Here is a 19,943-nt window from a genome sequence, read left to right as displayed (position 1 = left end):
ACTCTCTAAAAAGCAATGGAAAAAATAAAATAAAATCAATGGAAAAAAATATCCTCAGGTGAAGAGTAACAAAACAAAACAAAAAAAAAAAAGGAATTTCAAAAATGGATGAAATCTGTCATTTCCAACAGTTGTTATCATGGCACTTACACGATCTACTTTTGCAGATTTACGTGGAAAGGGTTAAGCATTATGTAACAACTATGGATTTGTGTCCCACTAACTGGAAAAGAGTACTTTTGGGAGCTGCTATTGTTGCCTATGAGCTGTGGGACAAACAGGCTCTGTGGGATGTGCCCTACTGCCAGCTCATCAATAACATCATTACAGTTGAGGACATGTGAGTTTGTAAGGTTTGGGTGAACTTCCTAACCATTTTTCCCATACCCCATTTGCCCCCATAAAGTTTACATGTCAAGAAATATTTTTAAAGGTTACATAGTGCAGAGAACTGAAATAGGCATAAAATGACATACTTCTTTCTATCTACCTTTCGTATACCAATTCATATTCCTCGTCATTAATTAGTTGGTCTTGATGTATTGTTGCACAATGTGCATGATAATTTGAAATGTGTTTCTCTGGTGTTTTGTTACAAACATTTTACAAGCTAGCTACCAGAACAACAGTACCGTAACTATCTTCGTGGCTTTCTTTCTTTTTTTATTGATTTCAGAGAGGAAGGGAGAGAGATAGAGAGAAACATCAATGATGAGAATCATTGATTGGCTGCCTCCTGCACACCCCCTACTGGATGGGGCATCGAGCCTGCAACCCAGGCATGTGCCCTTGGCCGGCATCAAACCTGAAACCCTTTAGTCCGCAGGCCTACACTCTATCCACTGAACCAAACCAGCTAGGGCCATGGCTTTCTTAAAGCCATCTCCCAGTTCCAGTCTATTTTTAAGGGGCAGACACTGGCTTTGAAATAAATGTTTGATGCTAAGTCTTAGGGCCTCTAGACTATTGACGGTTATAGCTTAAAGCTGACCCACACATTGTATCCTGTGTCTGACCCACACATTTCACTGGTCTTTTCCTCCTTTTCATTTAAAGTTCTGTTGTTCAGAAAACCATGGAAGAAAACTGGGCCCCTATAAAGGTTTCAGACCTCTGTGCACTCTCCTGCCCTTTTAAGAGAATTGCACGTGTTTACAAATAGGTCTGATGACTTTGGCAGCTCCTACCTCTCAGGCGGCAGAGAAGCCTCACTGGGCATCGCCCAGGGCCCACCCCATGGGAGAGTTTCCCGGCACTGAGCAACCACAGCAGTGCCTTGTGGGGGCCGTAGACTAACGATGCGGGGGCCCCTCCGAGATGGCATGTGCATGAAAGTGAAACACCAGAGTCATGGAGGGCTTTCGGTGTGGCCACACTGACTGCTGTGGAGGGCTCTGGGGGTGGTCGGCGGGATGAGCCACAGGGGTGTCTCCAGCAGACTCTCAGAGTGCCCACCTGGCTGGCAGTGAGTGTCTTTGTGGGTGGCACTTAGGGTCAGGTGAAGGCACACCTCTCCACTATGTTGAAGAGCTCAGGAAGGTCAAGATCCTCACAGGCAGAGGCAAGAGTTTGGTTTTGGAGCCTTTGCTCATGACTCTGGATGAGGCTCCTGCAGAATCACCCAAGTGCACAGTGACAGCTGTAGGGAGGCTACTGGTGCCTCAGGGAAGGGACGGAGATGGCCAGCAGCTGGCAAAGTGGCTTTTGGTGAAAACGACCCCTTTGATAACAGTGCAAACCGAGGAGTCACGGTGACCTTGCTGGCAGCCATCTTGGCAGCCAGTTTGACAGCAAATGATGACTGACATAAATGGAAGCCCGTTAGGAAGTTGCAGAAGCTGAAGTGACTTTGGTCAGCACTGACGTCAGTCTTCAAAGCGGGCCCTCGGAGGTAGGAAATTTTATATTCGTGCCCCACGATGGTGGCCGCTGAACTTTTCTCAACACCTGCAGCTCAGCTGCCTGGGCTCTGGTTAGAGGTACAGCATCAGGGAACGGCAGGGCAATGTGTGGGTTCTCACTCCTGGGAGCTCCCCGGGCAATGGGGGCGGGTCTGGGGCCAGGATGGCTAGTTGTAAACAATGCTTTTTGTGCATGAACATAGGCACATGGGAGCTCTGTGTACAATAGGCCGCGTTTGTTTATGACCTTCGCAGGTTGGAAGGCATTACACCAGGGTTTCGTGTACATTGGTTTCGTCCCCCTGCTGTTGGCTACCATTTGGAATGGTCATATTTTGCATCTAAATTGAAAATGCATGTCTATCAGCTTTTCTTAAAACTTCCCAACACCTATGTGTGTTTTTAGGTTATTATTTCCATCAGAAGCATAAATAAAACTGAGCAGAAAATGTGACTGTAAATGGTAGGCTGTTCAGCCAACTCACCATTAAAAAACTAAAAATAAGCCCTAACTGGTTTGGCTCAGTGGATAGAGCATCGGCCTGCAAACTGAAGGGTCCAGGGTTTGATTCCAGTCAAGGGCACATGCCCGGGTTGTGGGCTCGATCCCCAGTGGGAGGCGTGTAGAAGGCAGCTGATCAATGATTCTCTCTCATCGTTGATGTTTCTCTCTCTCCCTCTCCCTTCCTCTCAGAAATCAATAAAATATGTTTTTAAATGAATAAATAAATAAATACAACTAAACAGAAGGCATATATTCTATACTCATGCTTTTCTTCCATGATTAAAGATCTATTAATAGACCTCTGTTAATCCTATGAGGGGCTGTATTTATACACAATTAAAAGATAATACTGGAGAAAATATAGAAGGGATAGTAAATTTTATGTATTTCTATAGGAAATAAATCCTGATTAGCTGATTATCAAAACATGATCTGATTTATGTGTCTATAGACTTGTGGCCATAAGAATAGGAAAATAATTTTGGAAATAGATTCAGTTGGGTTTAAAATTCAACAAATAAGAAAACCTCCTATGGGCTCCTATTCTGACCGCTCTCCACACTGGAGAAATCCACTTTCATCAACCTGTCCAGTGGGTAACATATTAAAGCCTTAAACTAAGAAAACAGGTTTGTTAGAATTTAAGCCTCTCTCAGGATTGTTCTGGTGTTTGTCATTTTTGTAGAATTCACTCTATCACAGGAGTGCTGTGCAAGTAGAACAATTTACTCTAATTTTAAATTTATTTACGCAGCAAATGACAGGAGTCCGTCACATCGCAAAGCACTGCTCCCAAATTTCCTTTCGCACTTTATTGAACTCACCCCTGTGGGCAGGCGCCCCTTCTGCTGTGGCAGGGGCAGGGGCAGGGGTGCTGAGCAGGGAAGGATGCAGCCCCATGTGGGAGAACAAGGTTGGAGTCTGACTCCGTGCTCGTCAGAGGTCAAGTCCTTAAGGGGGCTTAGTCCAGCCAGGTCATCTATCTTCCATGTTTCTGTCTCCATAGTTTAAAAAGTGCAGCCTGTCCTGTCATAGGGACGATTTCTCAGCCCAGTAGGAGTGAGGTGAACAGAAACTTCCCTTTTGTCTTCTGCGGTTAGTCCCATGCATTGAGTGGGGGAGGGGTCCCCTTTCCCATAATATGTGGCTGATTTATTTATTTATTTATTTATTTATTTATTTATTTATACTTGAAGAATCCTTGTTGCCTCAAGAGTGTTGCCCCGTCAGATAGTAGTGGTGGCTTCCCATGGATCCATTTGTTGCCCTGGTGATGTGCCGCTTCACTTGTTGGTACTTCTATACATACTTCCACAAGCCCCTTCCTGTGAGGGGCCTGGTGACAATGCCTGCAAGTTTTTTAGGGCCGAGCAGCAGCACACATCATTCCTTTCCTCTGAACACGACAGCGGGCCCTGGTCAGTGAGCCAGGAGCATGAGTCCACAGCTGCTCTCCAGGGACTCTGAGCCCCCCAGTCAGCAGCAGGAGAGCAAAGGGGGGCGGTCACCTCCTCACACTCCTCCCAACTCCAAGTGCTGGGATGCAGGAAGGACCTCAAAGAGCTGCACCTTGTTTGATGGTTAGAGCCTTAGTACAGCTGGGTAACCTGGACTTGTTTCTAAACAAAATTCAGAGGCGTCCTAGTAGCTCAGAATGATGTGTTTGAAGACAGCCCAGTTGACTAAAGTTGTTCTGTGTTGGTTTTGTCTCCTCCTCCTCCCCTAGGAATGACATAGAAATGCATTTTTTAAGTTACATTGAGTTTGATACTGATGTTCCTGCCAGTCTCTATGCTAAATATTACTTTGACCTTCGATACTTAGTGCATGAAAACAACCCTCTTGTTCTAGTTAAAAGTCTTTGCAAAGAAAGATCACAGAGCACAGAGGTAAGGCTGTGGAATCACTAAGTGGGGTTTTCTGTCAGTCACCTAAGCCAACATCTGTTGAAAAAGTCTATGAAGCGATGATTAGGAAAATGGAAAGCTCTTTAAAATTAACGCATTAAAGAAGAGCTTCTGAACCCTTTTGCATCATATTGCTGGTGCTTTATGGTTTATACAGGATCCCTCATTATTAAAAAATTCTAGATCTCTTTTGTGACAGTAATTCAGAATATTTTAAATCACATTTAATCTGTTCATGGTTTTCCATGTAGCCCTCTACCCTTTTTTTTAACCATATATTTCTTATAATTGTATAACTAATCATGTTGACAAGCATAATCCACTTCCCACTCATAAATTAGTTTGCAAATTCATCTAACAGTTCAGTCCCATGAGTTTATTAGACAGAATATTAGTGACTAACCTCAGGGACCTATATTTAGAATGCATAGTGTGTGTTTCAAATCCTGGCTATAGAAAGCACATGGTATTTTAATGGAAATGGTAAAGTACATGGGATAAAGAAGTAATATGTGTGGCTTATGAATTCGGGTGAGAATACCACAAAATTATTCACAACTGAAATGGACACTTTTAACACGGACAGTGTCTGTGGTACCTTGGTGGAACTTTAGAATAAGATGTGTTTCTGCCATAATCAACGTGCAAGTGAAATCGGTCCTTATGTTGCTTCAGTCATTAGACCTTCCCTACCTTCCTGTAACGTTCAGCACTGGCCCACTTCATTACAGTTTGCTTGGAGAAGATAGTAACTAATGAAGATTGGATAGAATTTGAATAGCTCACAAAACACTGATTTTGCCCAAGTGTATGTTTAGTATGTTTAAGGAACAAATGTTCAGGCAACAGATGATATTGTTCCTTGACATCACTGAGAACCCAGAATTTAAATAATTCTAAATTCCCTTGCTCTGGCAATTGAATCATAGCCCTTAAGGGACTTCCCTTAGTGAATTTTCAGAAAGAGGCATCCACAGGACCTGGCAGTGTAGACCTCAGCTACCCAAAGGGGCAGGAACGATACACTATATAAAGGAGTGTGAATGGGTGGCTATCAATGATGCTTTTGTTAAAGGTTGGAACCCTTCTTTTAAATTGTATTTGGTTTCCTTTCCTAGGTTATTTCCAGATACTATCAAGAAAAAGACCTGCGCAGAACTTCTATAAAAAGATTTCTTAGCGCTGACAATGTTATTGGCATGCAACGCACCAAAGCCATGCTCTCTAAAGAAAATGAAGGGTTGTAACATCATGAGACCCTCATCTACAAAAACTACAGAAATACCACCTCTTCTTCTAAAAAGCAGTGGTAACAAGCACTTAAAAAAACAAAGGAGGTTCCTGGCTGGCTTGCCTCAGTGGTTAGAGCATCAGCCCACTCACCACAGGGTCCTGGGTTTGATTCCCAGCCAAGGATGTGTAACTGGGTTGCAGGTTTGATCCCTGGCTCCAGTTGAGGCCCGTGTAGGAGGCAACCAATAGATGTCTCTCTCACATAGATGTTTCTCTCCCTCCCTCCCTCCCTCCCTCTACCCTCCCTCCCTCTTCCCTTCCCTCCCTTCCCCTCTCTCTATAAATCATTGGAAAAAATATCCTAGGGTGAGGATTAGGGAAAAAATAAAAAGACATAAATAAACTAGAGGTTTCCCTCATATCTTAGTGCAATTTTAAACTTTGATATTCTGTGCTTGGGCATCCAAGGCACCCCTGCAGAAGTATAAATGCTACAAATTTATAAAGCACCATTTAAAATTTAATTAGAAAACTTTACAGGAAAGATCCAAGATGGCTGTGTAGGAAAACATGGATAATCGCCGACTCATACAACTACATCAAAATTACAACCATTATTCAGAACCGCCTGAAATCTGGCTGAATGGAAGTTCTACATCTAGAGAAATAAAGAAGAAAGTACATCTAGACTGGTACAAGGGGCGAAGGCATGGAACTGGATGGTCTGATACCCATCAGAAAAGAAAAAAGAAAAAAAATCCAAAAATATGAAGATAGTGTAAGGAGCCTATGGGGCCACTTCAAGGGTGCCAACATTCACATCATGGAGGTGCCTGAAGGAGGAGAGACAGAGCAAGTTATTGAAAATCTATTAGAAGAAATAATGGCAGAAAACTTCCCCTGCCTAGAAAAAAAATAGACTTACAAGTCCAGGAAACACAGAGTCCCAAACAAAAGGAACCCAAAGAGGCCCACACCAAGAAACATCATAATTAAAATGCCAAGGGTTAAAGACAAAGAGAGAATCTTAAAAGCAGCAAGAGAAAAGCAGTTAGTGACCTACAAGGGAGCACCCATACAATTGTCAGCTGATTTCTCCACAGAAACTTTGCAGACAGAAGGGAGTGGCAAGAAGTATTCAAAGTGATGAATAGCGAGAACCTACAACTGAGATTACTCTACCCAGCAAAGCTCTCATTTAGAGTTGAAAGTCAGATAAAGAGCTTCAGAGACAAAAAAAAAAAAAAAAAGCAGCTAAAGGAGTTCATCACAACCAAACCAGTATTACATGAAATATTGAAGGGCATTCTTAAGAGGAGGAGGAGGAGGAGGAGGAGGAGGAGGAGGAGGGAGGAGGAGAGGGGAGGAGGAGAGAGAAGAAGAGATCAAAAATATGAACAGTAAAATGGTAATAAATATATATCTATCCACAATTAAATCTAAAAATCAAAAGAAAAGAAAAAGGAGTCCAATGAACAAAATAAACCAATGAATAAAATAGAACCAGAAGAATGGAAACATAGAACAGACTGAAAAATCTCAGAGGCAAGGGGGACATGAGGGTGGGAAGAAATGAACCAAAGATCTGACATGCCTATATGCATTACCTATGGACACTGACAATAGGGTGGTAAAGGCCTGGGGCAGTGTGGGAATTAGGTGGAAGGGGCAATGCACAGGGGAGGGGGACATCTGTAATACTCTCAACAATAAAGATTTTTAGGCCTAGCTGGTTTGGCTCAGTGGATAGAGCATCAGCCTGCGGACTGAAGGGTCCCAAATTCGATTCCGGCCAAAGGCACATGCCTGGGTTGCAGGCTGCATCTCCAGAAGGAGGTGTGCAGGAGGCAGCTGATCAATGATTCTCATCATTGATGTTTCTATCTCTCTATCCCTCTCCCTTCCTCTCTAAAATCAATAAAAATATTTTTAAAAAACAATAAAGATTTTTAAAAATAAATAAAATTACATTTCTCTTAAACTTATTTAGTTTTGTAAGTTGTAAATAATAAGCTCTTAATTTTCTGTTTCAGCCCCCTCTTGAAGATGGCAAAGACTGGCTTAAACAAAGAAGTTTAATATTTAAATATTAAGCATTGTATTTGTTTCAGCCCTCATTGGATGAAACAAAATAGCTTAATATTTAAATATTAAACATATTGAACCTTTATGACTCATCCCTCCTTGGCTGAAACAAAAAAAATCCATTTTAAATATTAAATGTTTTGTTTCAGCCACAATTGGCCAAAAAGTATTAAAATTTTAATAGTGAGCTGTTTTGTTTCAGCCAATATTTGCATCTTGAAGAGGGGTCTGAAACAAACAATTAAAATTAAAAGCTTAATATTTAAAATTTATGAAACTAAGTAAGTTTAAAAGAAATTAAAATGTTCCAATGCTGTTTCATAAATCAGTAGCATTTATACTTCTACAAGTGCCAAAGCTTAAAAGGCACTAAGACTTTATACCTTGTATTTTTATAGAAATGTCCTCCTCTTTTAAAAATAGTTCTCTGTGGTGGAGATCCAAGGTGATGGCCAGTCGGTGGAAGTATCCCTCACCTCTTCCCAGGACCAAACCGGGATTACAATTAAAATATACAGCAGTGATTTAAAACCATTTTCATCTCATGGAACACATAAACTAATTACAAAAATTCTGTGGCATACTAAAAAATGTATTTTCTGCCTATCTGACAAAAATAATAGATATAATCTTTATTTGTTCACCCCAAATGGCTATTGATTTGTTGGCTGTTGCCATTTTTTATTTGACAATCTAAGGGGAAAGAATAAATAGTCAGGTATTGCATGTTTTAAAATTGTTTGCAGCACACCAGTTGAAAATAATTAACCTAGAACAAAACTTAAGAACATATTAAACACACACACACAACACACACACACACACAAATATCCAGAACCAATAATGTGAGATTCACAATTGCTGTCATCCAATAAAAAAAAAAAAAATACCAGGCAGGGAGCAGGAGCAGAGTAGAGGGGATCAATGGAAGAAAAAAAGGGACATCTGTGATATTTTCAACAATAAAGATAAATTTTGAAAAATAAACATCATGCTTATTTTGAAAGAAAGACATAAAAAGAGAAAGACAGAAAGAAAGGAAGAAAGAAAGAAAGAAAGAAAGAAAGAAAGAAAGAAAGAAAGAAAGAAAGAAAACCTACCAGACAAATAAAGAAGCATGGAAAATAGTATCTATAATGAGAAGAAAAATCAACCAATTGAACATGACCCAGAAATAAGATGACAGCAGACAGGGACATTAAAAGAGTTATAACCATATAAGAAAGTATGGGCGTGTTAAGGTGGGACAAGGAAGGAATAAAAAGACATGAATCAAACTCCCAGAGATGAAAGAACACTTGAGAAGAAAACATGGAATGTGATTAACAGTCAAATAAATACATAGAAAGAAAAGATTAGTGAACTTAAATACATAACAGAAAACTACACAAAATAAGAGAGAAGATAAAGAAAAATAACAGAGCATCAGTGAACTATGGGCCAACTTAGAGCAGCCCAGTCTATACTTATAATAGGGTAGTATGCAAATTGGTTGATGCCGTCACATGACGACTGATCAGCAGGAAGGCGGGGCAGCGAGCTTTGTGCAGGGGAGAGCTACAAGCAGCGGTGGGTGGGGCAGCCAGCTGAGGCAAGTGGCAGCGAGCTACTCATGCACAGATTCACGCGCAGGGCCACTAGTATATATATATAATTGGAATCCCCAAAGCAGGGTGGAGGAGGAGGAAATGGTGATAAAAAATATTTTTCAAAATATCAAGAAGACAGTGGCGCAACACCTATAAAGGGCTGAAAGAAAAATATTGTCAACATAGAAATCTTTTAATGATACAGACTTTTTCTGTTATATAAAATCTGAAAATATTTCTCCCCTGCAAAGCTGCACTACAAAATTGTGAAAAGAAGTCCCTCCCACAGAAGAATTGATGGGACCCAAAGAAATCTGATACTACTTGAGAGAACGAAGGTCTCTAGAAACAATAACTAGATGGGTAAATACAAAATCATTTTCTCATTTTAATAATGACACTAAAATAAGAAAAATAAACGGGTTCTCTTTATCCGCATCCTCGCCAACACTTGCATGATAAAAAGTTCTGGAAATGGATAGTAGTGATGGTTGCACTGCATTATAAATAAATTTAGTGCCACTGAATTTTGCACTTAACAAGGACTAAATGGTAACTCTCTTTACTTTAATTTTATTGTTGACACTTTTATATCTGTCCCCATTCTCCCCTCTTTGCCCACCTCCACCCAGCCCCAGCCCCCATTCCTTCTGGCCATCTCCACACTGTTGTCTGTGTCAATGGGTTATGCATATATGATCTTTGATTAATACCTTCCCCTTCTTTCATCCAGTCCCGCCTCCCCCAGCCCCTCTGCCAGCTGTCAGTCTGTTCCATGTACCCATGCCTCTGTTTCTATTGTGTTCATCAGTTCGTTTTGTTCATTAGATTCCACATATAAGTGAGATCATATGGTATTCGTCTTTCTCTAACTGGCTTATTTCACTCAGCACACTAATCTCCAGGTCCACCCATGCTGTCACAGAAGGTAAGAACTCCTTCTTTTTATGGCCATGTAGTATTCCATTGTGTAAATGTACCAAAACATTTTTTATCCGCTCATCTACTGATGGGCACCGGGCTGTTGCCACATCTTGGCTATAGTGAACATCACTGCTATGAACAGAGGGGTGCACATATTCTTTCAAAGTGGTGTTTCAGGATTCTTAGGATATATTCCCACAAGTTGGATCACTGGGTCAAGAGGCAGTTCCATCTTTAATTTTTGGAGGAAAATCCATGTTTTCCACAGTGACTGCATCAGTCTGCATTTCCTCCAACAGTTCACAAGGGTTCCCTCTTATCCACATCCTCACCAACACTTGTTTGTCTATTTATTGATGATAGCCATTCTGGCTGGTATAATGTGGTACATCATTGTGGTTTTAATTTGCATCTCTCTGATAACTAGTGACTTGGAGTATTTTTTCATTTATCTATTAGACATCTGTATGTCCTTTTTGGAGAAGTGTCTCTTCAGGTCTTTTCCCATTTTTAATTGAATTGTCTTCCTAGTGTTGAGTTGCATGAGTTATATATTTTGGAAGTTAACCCCATATCAGATATATTGTTAGCAAATACACTGAGTGGCCAGATTATTATGATCTCTGAACACATAATAATCTGGCCACTCAGTGTATTTGTATCTCAAGTGGGTACCAAAAGTATTCTAGACTTTTGCTGGAGATCAACCACCTATTTGCCCTGAGCTTTCTATCAGCCAGTGCAAAGGGGAAAACTGATCAGGTGCACAATTTATAGTATCTTTGATATCAAATAAATGAGGTACTCAAGAGAAGTACACTGAGTGGCCAGTTTATTATGCGTTCAGAGATCATAATAATCTGGCCACTCAGTGTATGTTCTCCATACGTGTTCCCTTTTCATTTTGTTGACGGTTTCTTTTGAGGTGCAGAAATTTTTTAGTTTGATGTCCCATTTGTTTATTTTTTCCTTTGTTTCCCTGGCCCTAGGAGCTATATCAGCAAAAATATTGGTACAAGAGATGTCTCAGATTTTAGTGCCTACATAACAGGATCTTTATGGTTTTTCAACTTACATTTAAGTCTTTTATCCAATTTGAGTTTATCCTTGTGTATGGTATAAGTTGGCGGTCTAGTTTCATTTTTTTGCCTATACCTCTGCAATATTCCCAACACTAATCATTGAGGACACTCTTTTCCCTTCATTGTATCCTCTTTCCTCCTTTGTTAAATATTAATTGTCCATAAAGGTGTGGGCTCTCTTTTCTGTTCCATTGGTCTGTATGCCTATTCTTGTGCCAATACCAGATGTGGTTTGTTAAGATTATTTTATTTTTTTAGACTTTTTTATTTATTTCTCCTCTGATCTTTATTATTTCCTTCCATCTACTCACTTTGGGTTTTGTTGTTGATTTATTTCCAGTTTTATTTAAGGGCACATTAGATTGTTTATTTGAGATGTTTCTTGTTTTCTGAGGTAGGCCTGCTTTCTTGTGTCCTGTAGATTATGGCTTGTGGTGTGTTCATTTTCATTTGTTTCAAGGTAACTTTGGCTTTCTTCCTTGATCTCATTGTTAACCCATTCATTGTTTACTAACATGTTATTTAACCTCCATGACTTTGTGAGCTTTTAACATATTTTTCCTGTGGTTGATTTCTTGTTTCATACAATTATGGTCAGAGAAGGTGCTTGATGTAATCTTAATCATTTTAAATTTATTAAGAATTATTTTGTGTCCTAACATGTGGTATATTCTAGGAAAAGTTGCATGTGCTCTTGAAAAGATTGTTATTCTGTTGCTTTGGGGTAGAATGCTCTGAAGCTATCAATTAACTCCATCTGGTCTAGTGTGTCATTTAAGGCCCTCAATTCCTTGTTGATCTTCTTTCTGGAAGGTCTGTCCATTGACGTCAATGGGGCGATCAAATCCCCCGCTATGACTGTAGTACTGTCAATCTCTCCTTTGATGTCCATCAAGATCTGCTTTACATATTTAGGTGCTCCTACATTGGGTGCAGAAATGTTTATCAGAGTTATATCCTCCGGTTGGATTGCTCCTTTTATCATTACCTAGTGTCCTCCTTTGTCTCTTCCTTTGGCCTTTGTTTTAAAGTCTATTTTGTCAGATCTAAGTATTGCTACCCCGCTTTATTTTTATTTCTGTTTGTTTGGAATATATTTTTCCATCCCTTTACTTTTTCTCTGTGTGTATCTTTTGTTCAGAGGTGAGTCTCTTGTAGACAGCATATACATGGGTCTTGCGTTCTTACACATTCAGCTACACTATGTCTTTTGACTGGAACATATAACCCATTTACATTTAAAGTGATTATTGATACGTCTGTATTTATTGCCATTTGATTCTTTTAACTGTGTTCCTCTCTGGTGGTTTTGTTGTTTTTATATTTTTCGTTTATTTGTTTTTCTTCCTTTACTTCTCTTTTTATTATTACATTTATTGGTGTGACATTGGTTAATAGGAACATATAGGTTTCACCTGCACATTTCTAGGATACAAGATCTGTTTTTGCACTGTGTGTCCACCATCCAAGGTCAAACCATCCTCCATCGCCATATATTAGGCCCCGTCCACCCTCACCCTTCCTCTGGCAGCCACCACACTGCTGTCTGTGTCCACGAGTTTCAGTTTTATATCCAACATATGAGTAAAATCATATGAATTTTTTAGCTTTTCCTGACTGACTGATTTCACTTAGCATAATACTCTCAAGGTCTGTCCGTGTTGTCACAAACGGGAGTATTTCGTCTTTTTCTTATGGCTGAGTAGTATTCCATTGTGCACATGTATCACATCTTCTTTATCCAGTCATCTATTGAAGGACACTGCTTGTCTCTATGTCTTTGCCACTGTGAAGTGAATACTGCAGTGATGAACATCGGGGCACATGTATCTTTAAAAATAAACATTTTTGAGGTGTCCAGGTAGATACCCAGAAGAGGGATTCCTGGGTCATGTGGTAACTCCTGGGTCATGTGGTAACTCCTGGGTCATGTGGTAACTCTATTCTTAATTTTTTGAGGAACCACCACAGTGTTTTCAGTAGTGGCTGTACCAGTCTACAGGTCCACCAGCAGTGAATGAGAGTCCTTTTCCTACACAACCTCTGCAACCTTATCACTTGTCTTGTTGATAATAGCCATCCTACCAGGTGTGAGGTGCGATCTCATTATAGTTTTGATTTGCATTTCCCTAACAGCCAATGAGGTTGAACTTCTTTTCATGTGTCTGTTGGCCATTTGTATGTCTTCTTGGGAGAGGTGTCTGTTCAGGTCCTCTACCCATTTTTAAATTGGATTGTTTGCTTGGTGTTGGGTTTTGTGATTTCTTTATATATTTTGGTCTTAACCCCTTGTGGGAGCTGTGTTTGCAAATATCATCTCCCATTTGGTCAGTTGCATCTTTGGTTGGTTTCTTTTGCTGTGCAGAAGCTTTTTAGTTTGATACGGCCCCATTCACTGATTTTTGCCTTTTCTTCCCTTTCCTTTGGGGTCAAATTCATTAAGTGTTTTCTACAACCAAGTTCCATAAATGTATTATCTATGTTTTCTTCTATATAATTTATTGTTTCAGATCTTATAATTAGGTCTTTGATCCACTTTGAATAAATTGTTGTGCATGAGAACAAACTAAAATCTACTTTCATTCTTTTGCCTGTGGCTTTCTAAGTTTTTCAGCACCATCCTATATAATCCTATATCCGATATAATAAAGAGCTAATATTCAAATGGTCAACAGGCCCTCATACCGTCATGCAGTAAAGGCTCAGATACTCAACACTGGGAAGAGAGGAATGGGGACCAGCCAGGTTGTGGCCCGGGAGAGGGACAAGCTGCCCTCCCAGGTCCCAGGTGCCTGCAGCTGCAGCCCAGGCAAAGCCACCTGCTCATGGACCCCTGCAGCTGTGGCCAGCCCAGGTGAAGCCGGCCCAGGTCCTGGGTGCCTGCGGCCAGCCAGAGGGAGGGAAGCCCAGGTCCCATGTGCTTGCGACCAACCAGAGGAGGGAATCCTAGGTCCTGGGTGTGGGGCAAGGCAGAGGTGGTTAGGGGCAATCAGGCCAGGAGGGGAGCAGTTAGGAGCAATCAGACTAGTAGGGGAGAAGTTAGGGGCAATCAGCCAGGCAGGCAGATGGTTAAGGGCAATCAGGCAGGAGGCAAGTGAGCAGTTAGGAGCCAGAGGTCCTGGATTGCAAGAAGTATTTGGACATCCCCCGAGGGGTCCCAGATTGGAGAGGGTGCAGGCTTGGCTGAGGGGTTCCCCCCCCCATGCACAAATTTTGTGCACCAGGCCTCTAGTTTATATTGAAAAGTCTTTCCTTTCTCCATTGTGTAGTGCTGGCTCCTTTGTTGAAAATTAACTGCCCATATACATGTGGTTTTATTTCTGGGCTCTGAATTCTGTTCTATTGATCTCTATGACAGTTTTTCTGCCAATATCATGCTATGTTGATGATCATAGCTCTGTAGTATAATTTGAAGTCACATAGCATGAATCCTCTGGATTCATTCTTTTTTTATCAGGATTGCTTTGGCTATTCAGGAACTTTTTGGTCTATTTCTTTAAAAAATGACATTGGAAAAAAATGACATTGGGATTTTAATGGGGATTGCATTAAATCTGTATATTGCTACAGGTAATATGGCCATTTTAACTATGTTGATTCTTCCAATTCATGAATATGAATTATCTTTCCATTTTGTTGTGTCTGTTTTCAATCTTTTTAAATAATACTTTGTAGTTTTCAGTTAGTAAGTATTTCACATCCTTTGTTAAGTTTATTCTTAGGTATTTTATTCTTTTGGTTGCAATTGCAAAAGGAATTGTTGGTTTTTTGTTTTTATTTTTCATTTCTTTTTCTGAAGTTTCATACAGGTAAGCAGACACAGACAACGGTATGGTGGTTACCAGAGGGAACAGAGTTGTGGGTAGTAAAGGGGGCCAAATACATGGTGGCAAAAGATGATTTGATTTTGGGTGGTGACACACAATGCAATATATAGATCATGTATCATAGAGATGTACACTTGAAATCTACATGATCTTAGTAACCAATATCATCCCAATAAATTTAATAAAAAATAAAATATAAATCCCTAGATAAAGCCTAAGGACATAATCAACCTATAAAAATGTATGCAAAAATATCTCCTAGATAGCTTTAACAATAAAAATTGAAGCAATCTAAACATGCAATATGAAGTAAATGGTATATCCATGAGAAATATTATGTAATCACTTAAATTTTATCTACAACAAGTTTTAATGTTATGAGGAAATAATTATGCCAAAATGTTAATTTATAACATAAAGGGTACACTACATTGTATTTCTCTATAAATTTACATCCAGAAGAACACACTGTACAGCAAGAACTGGAAGGGTATGTACTAAAATGTTAGTCATTGTTCAGCATAGTGACACTATGCATATTTTTCTTCTTTTCCATATTTTAGAATTTATCTCAAATAAGAAAAAGGTATTATTTCGAGAATTAGAAAAAAGTTAAAAACTAGAAAAACATTTCTACGGAAAAATGTATTCATGCAGCAGCTCAAAAATCTATCAAAAGTGTATACATTTATTATCTAAACTAAATCCATCAGGTGATTTTAAATATACTCTTATGAGAGTTGCATTAATTCAGTTCCCATCACCCCTACAGGTAATTTATTCCAAAGGATAACAATCAAAAAACTTGAAACTTAAATGCAATTTTTTGTTTCAATTTGAATCCATTATAAATTAGTGAGTTGTACGAATATGTCTATTTATATCACATTCTAACTCCACTTTCCTTTGCTAAGCAGCCAATTCCTTTCATCTTTACCTTCTTGTGTTTTCTTATTTATTGTCTCTTGATTATTTTAATAGAGGCCCGTTGCATGAAAATTCGTGCAATAGGCCTTCCTTCCCCTGGCTGCTGGCACCAGTTTTCCTCCAGCACCCAGGACCCGGGCTACAGCAGAGTCTTCAGTCTTCAGTCTTCCTTCGCTCGGGCGGAGCCTTCAGTCTTCGCTCCGTGCCTACATATGCAAATTAACCCACCAGTTTGTTGGGTTAATTTGCATACTCACTCCTGATTGGCTGGCAGGTGTCATGGAGGTATGGTCAGTTTGCATCTTTCTCTTTTTTTTAGTGTAGATTCTCTATCATCTCAAGTTCTTGGGGTGTTAATCCTCAATTTATTGTGTCCTGACTGTACCTCACGGTGGATCATTTCCTCGGGCAGTCTATAGATTTAATTGTGAGCACTTCTTTAGCAAGGTGCATTGGTTTTTTAGACATTCCATGTGCCTTTACTCATAAAAGTGTGTCCTAGGGAGATTGTGCATCTGCTTTTGTCATAGCTCTTGGGAATTCCATCCCATTTAGGACCCATTTTTATAATAATATCTGGCCTTCAGAATTTCAAACCATATGAGCAGTACTAGTTCAGATCTTACACCTTTGCGTGGGGTTTTAATTTCTCAGAGGAGTCCCCTTCTTATGCACAAAGCTCCTAAGGCACAAACTGGTTTGAGACCATGGATGTGGTCTGTCTAGTGCTCTTGTCACAGAGGGGCCAGCTCTCCGGGATGCTGCTCTTAACCAGCGGTCTTAGTTCCGGCCACTTGCCTGGTGTGGGCCCTCATTGTGGCCTCCATCCTGGTATGGATACTAAAGTTCCAGCCCATGGTCATTCAGACCTCTGTCTGGCATCCGTGCACTCAGGAATTCTTGGACATGATTTCATAATGGCATAACTTTAGTTTTCAGTTCCATCTTCTGTTATGACCCCTAGATATTTCTTTTCAGAAAACAAACTGCATTCTATACAGAATCCTGCTGTTTGGAGTGGGAACAGTTCTGCACAACTCTTGAAACTTTTGGAGTGGGAAGCGTGGCCTCAGCTGCGTTTTGAGTTCAAAAAGTTTCCTAAACAAGACTCTCTCAGACCATATTATTAGCACCATTGGTGTGTTGCCATCTATTTTGAGGAGGTACACAGACATTAGCCATCAACAACTCTTAGAGCATCAATGTTTTTCAGTTTTTTACCTTTTAAAGTAAATTCAAATCTCTCCTATTTGATAACATGATTCTCACTTTATGAAATTCTGTAGGGTAGAAATGTTTTAAATATCTGATCTTTTAGGTGTGTTGAGGTTTGTAAAAATAAAAAAAAATTAGGAAGTTACTCTGGACTATAATCATCACCCTCTTAGGTATCATCCGAAGGCACCCTCCACAGCAAGTTATTATCAAATTAGTCTTTTAAAGTAATCACCGCACTTTATAACAAGCAGAAAATGACATTTACTTTCTGTATCTTTTCCAAAATTATCATTTTCATTAATTCCAAAGTACAGTTTCTTCAAATACATAATTTCTAAAGTCCCTGAAATGGTTGCCTAGTTACCATAAGAGGAAAATGAATTGGATCTCTTCCCTCATGACAAGTCCATTCCTAAGCCTATCCAATCAGCCCAATAACCACAATGGACGCCTGCCTTATGGGGCATTCCCCACCGTGCCTCTTCTCCAGGCCAGTGGCCACTCCTGCTCCTGAGATCCCTGGCGTTGGCGCCATGTTCTCCATATCGGTAGGAGAAATATGAAGTGTGGAGGGTTGGATACCAGTAGGCACAAATCGGGGGCAATACATTGGTAGGCTCTGATTTTTATCTACATCACTGAGATGAGGTTTCCTCAATTATATGACACCTAAACAGAGTAATGGTAGGAGGAGTTACCTTTCAAAAACAAGATTTGTTTCTGACTGTACAGGACATCTCCAAGACTTGTGTAAGCTCTTTTTGCCATTTGTCACAGCATTGACAAATGACAAAAAAGGAGTTTTTGAGAGAGTTTTCTTTAAGAGAGTTTTCTGAGGAAAGGGTAGGAGTTATTGCTCATTTTACAGCAGAAGCTGCCCAGTCCTACAGGCCCTCAGGGGTCCGCAGGGCACACCTGGACCATCCAGGCTGGCACTGATCTGAGACCTTTCTTCATGCAAGTTTTCCCTTTTCATCAAGAATCTCAATTCAGTAATTATTTCTAAATAGTCCTTCTCTTTGCCCAATGGGTGGTCTAACCCTCTTATTCCAATTCCATGTCTCACCTCCACTAGTATTGAATTTCCCACATGTATCACCATCCATTTGGCATTGTTTCTATAAATGCTGACTCTGATTAATATAGCTTGTAGAGCAACAGCATGTTTGTTTAAGATTCCTAGGGCCTGGTTGATGTTGGTGAGTGATTAGAATATCGACCCTTGAACCAAAGGGTCACGGGTTCGTTTCCAGTCAAGAGCACGTAAACAGGGTTGCAGATTTGAACCCTGCCCTGGTTGGGGTGAGTGCCGGAGGCAATAAATGTGTCCCTCTAATCTTGATTTTTTTTTTCTCTCTCCCCCTCCTTCCTTCCTTTGCGCTCTCTACAAAAATCAATGAAAAATATATCCGCGGGTGAGGATGAAAACAAAATCCTAGGAATTATCTTCAGAAGATACAGACTCCGACCTTCCACCATCCCAGTTCCGGGAGTTTTGCTGACCTTCAACTGCAGAACCAGGATGAAATAGAACCAGGAGGATCAAGAGCAGGAGGACCGAGACCAGGAGGACCCAGACCAGGAGAACCGAGACCAGGAGGAACGAGACCAGGAGGACCCAGACCAGGAGGACAAAGACCAGGAGGACCGAGACCAGGAGAACCGAGACCAGGAGGAACCGAGACCAGGAGGACCCAGACCAGGAGGACCGAGACCAGGAGGACCGAGACCAGGAGAACTGAGACCAGGAGGACCGAGACCAGGAGGACCGAGACCAGGAGGACCGAGACCAGGAGGACGCACACAAGGCCATCACGTGACCAGTTTCGGGATGTATTGGGATGGACTGTGCAGGGCTGCATGCAGAGAACCTTTCAGTCCCCTCCCCTTGATCTTTGTTTGCTTTCCCTCTCCTTCCTCATGTAAAGCCCAGCCTGCACTGAGATGTTGAGACAGACTTTGTGACAAGAGCCTCCCCATCTTGCTATTTGGCAGGCTCTTGAATAAACCACCTTCCTTTTTTATCAACATCTGTCTCATGAGTTTGGCTTTCGTGGCCCCGGGCTCCTGAACTTGGGTTCTGGTTAAAACTGGTAAATACATGATATGGTGAGCCAGCCAGGATACGTGGACCCTGGTAAGTCCCAGTGGGCCCAGCCTGGGTTCCCAGAGGGTTGTGGCAGGCTGACCCCATGGCAGGGATGGCAGGAACTTCCCAGCAGCTGCCAAGAGCTCTTCAACTCATGGGCGTCTTGCTCTCCCTCTCATGGCATCAGCCACCAGAAACGCTTCGCTGGTGAAAGGAAACGGGTGTCTGGGAGTCAATGGACCCCAAAGCTGGGTAACGGCTGGTGTGCACACCAGGAGCCACTGCCCCGCCGTCTGGGATTCTCTGAATCCTTTTGGATTCCCTGGGAACCAATAGGCACTGCATGGTGGCAGGCACGGCCCAGGGACTAAGAAAAATCCCAGTTCCCAGGTGTGGGATTTGGTCGGAGCCCCCTTTTGGTTTTGGTATTTGAATTTTGGTGTATTGTTTGCTTTTCTTCTCGCCTACCTCTTGTGGAGTGTCTTACTGTGTTCTTGATTTGAAATAGTATTACTTGAAGAAACTTGCATAGGAGCCATTCTGCTATAGAGCTGCTTGCTCCTTCCTGTTTGTCTAGTTGTAATTTTGTGTGTAAACCTTGACTGTTAAGCATGGGGGCCTCCACATCAGTACTGAGTGGCAGCCGCTTGGGTCAC

The 19,943-nt window shown here is 41.0% G+C and overlaps 1 pseudogene; it reads left to right on the top strand.

The window, feature by feature from the left end:
- Positions 1-5,775, top strand: part of LOC129149413 (cyclin-Y-like protein 1) — a 46,475-nt pseudogene extending 40,700 nt beyond the window's left edge.
- Positions 5,776-19,943: the final 14,168 nt, after the last annotated feature.

The sequence above is a fragment of the Eptesicus fuscus genome, chromosome 6 (genome assembly GCF_027574615.1).
Source record: "Eptesicus fuscus isolate TK198812 chromosome 6, DD_ASM_mEF_20220401, whole genome shotgun sequence".
In the NCBI taxonomy this organism is placed as follows: domain Eukaryota; kingdom Metazoa; phylum Chordata; class Mammalia; order Chiroptera; family Vespertilionidae; genus Eptesicus; species Eptesicus fuscus.
The sequence above is the reverse complement of the archived record's forward strand: the minus strand, read 5'-3'. Positions and strand labels throughout refer to the sequence as shown.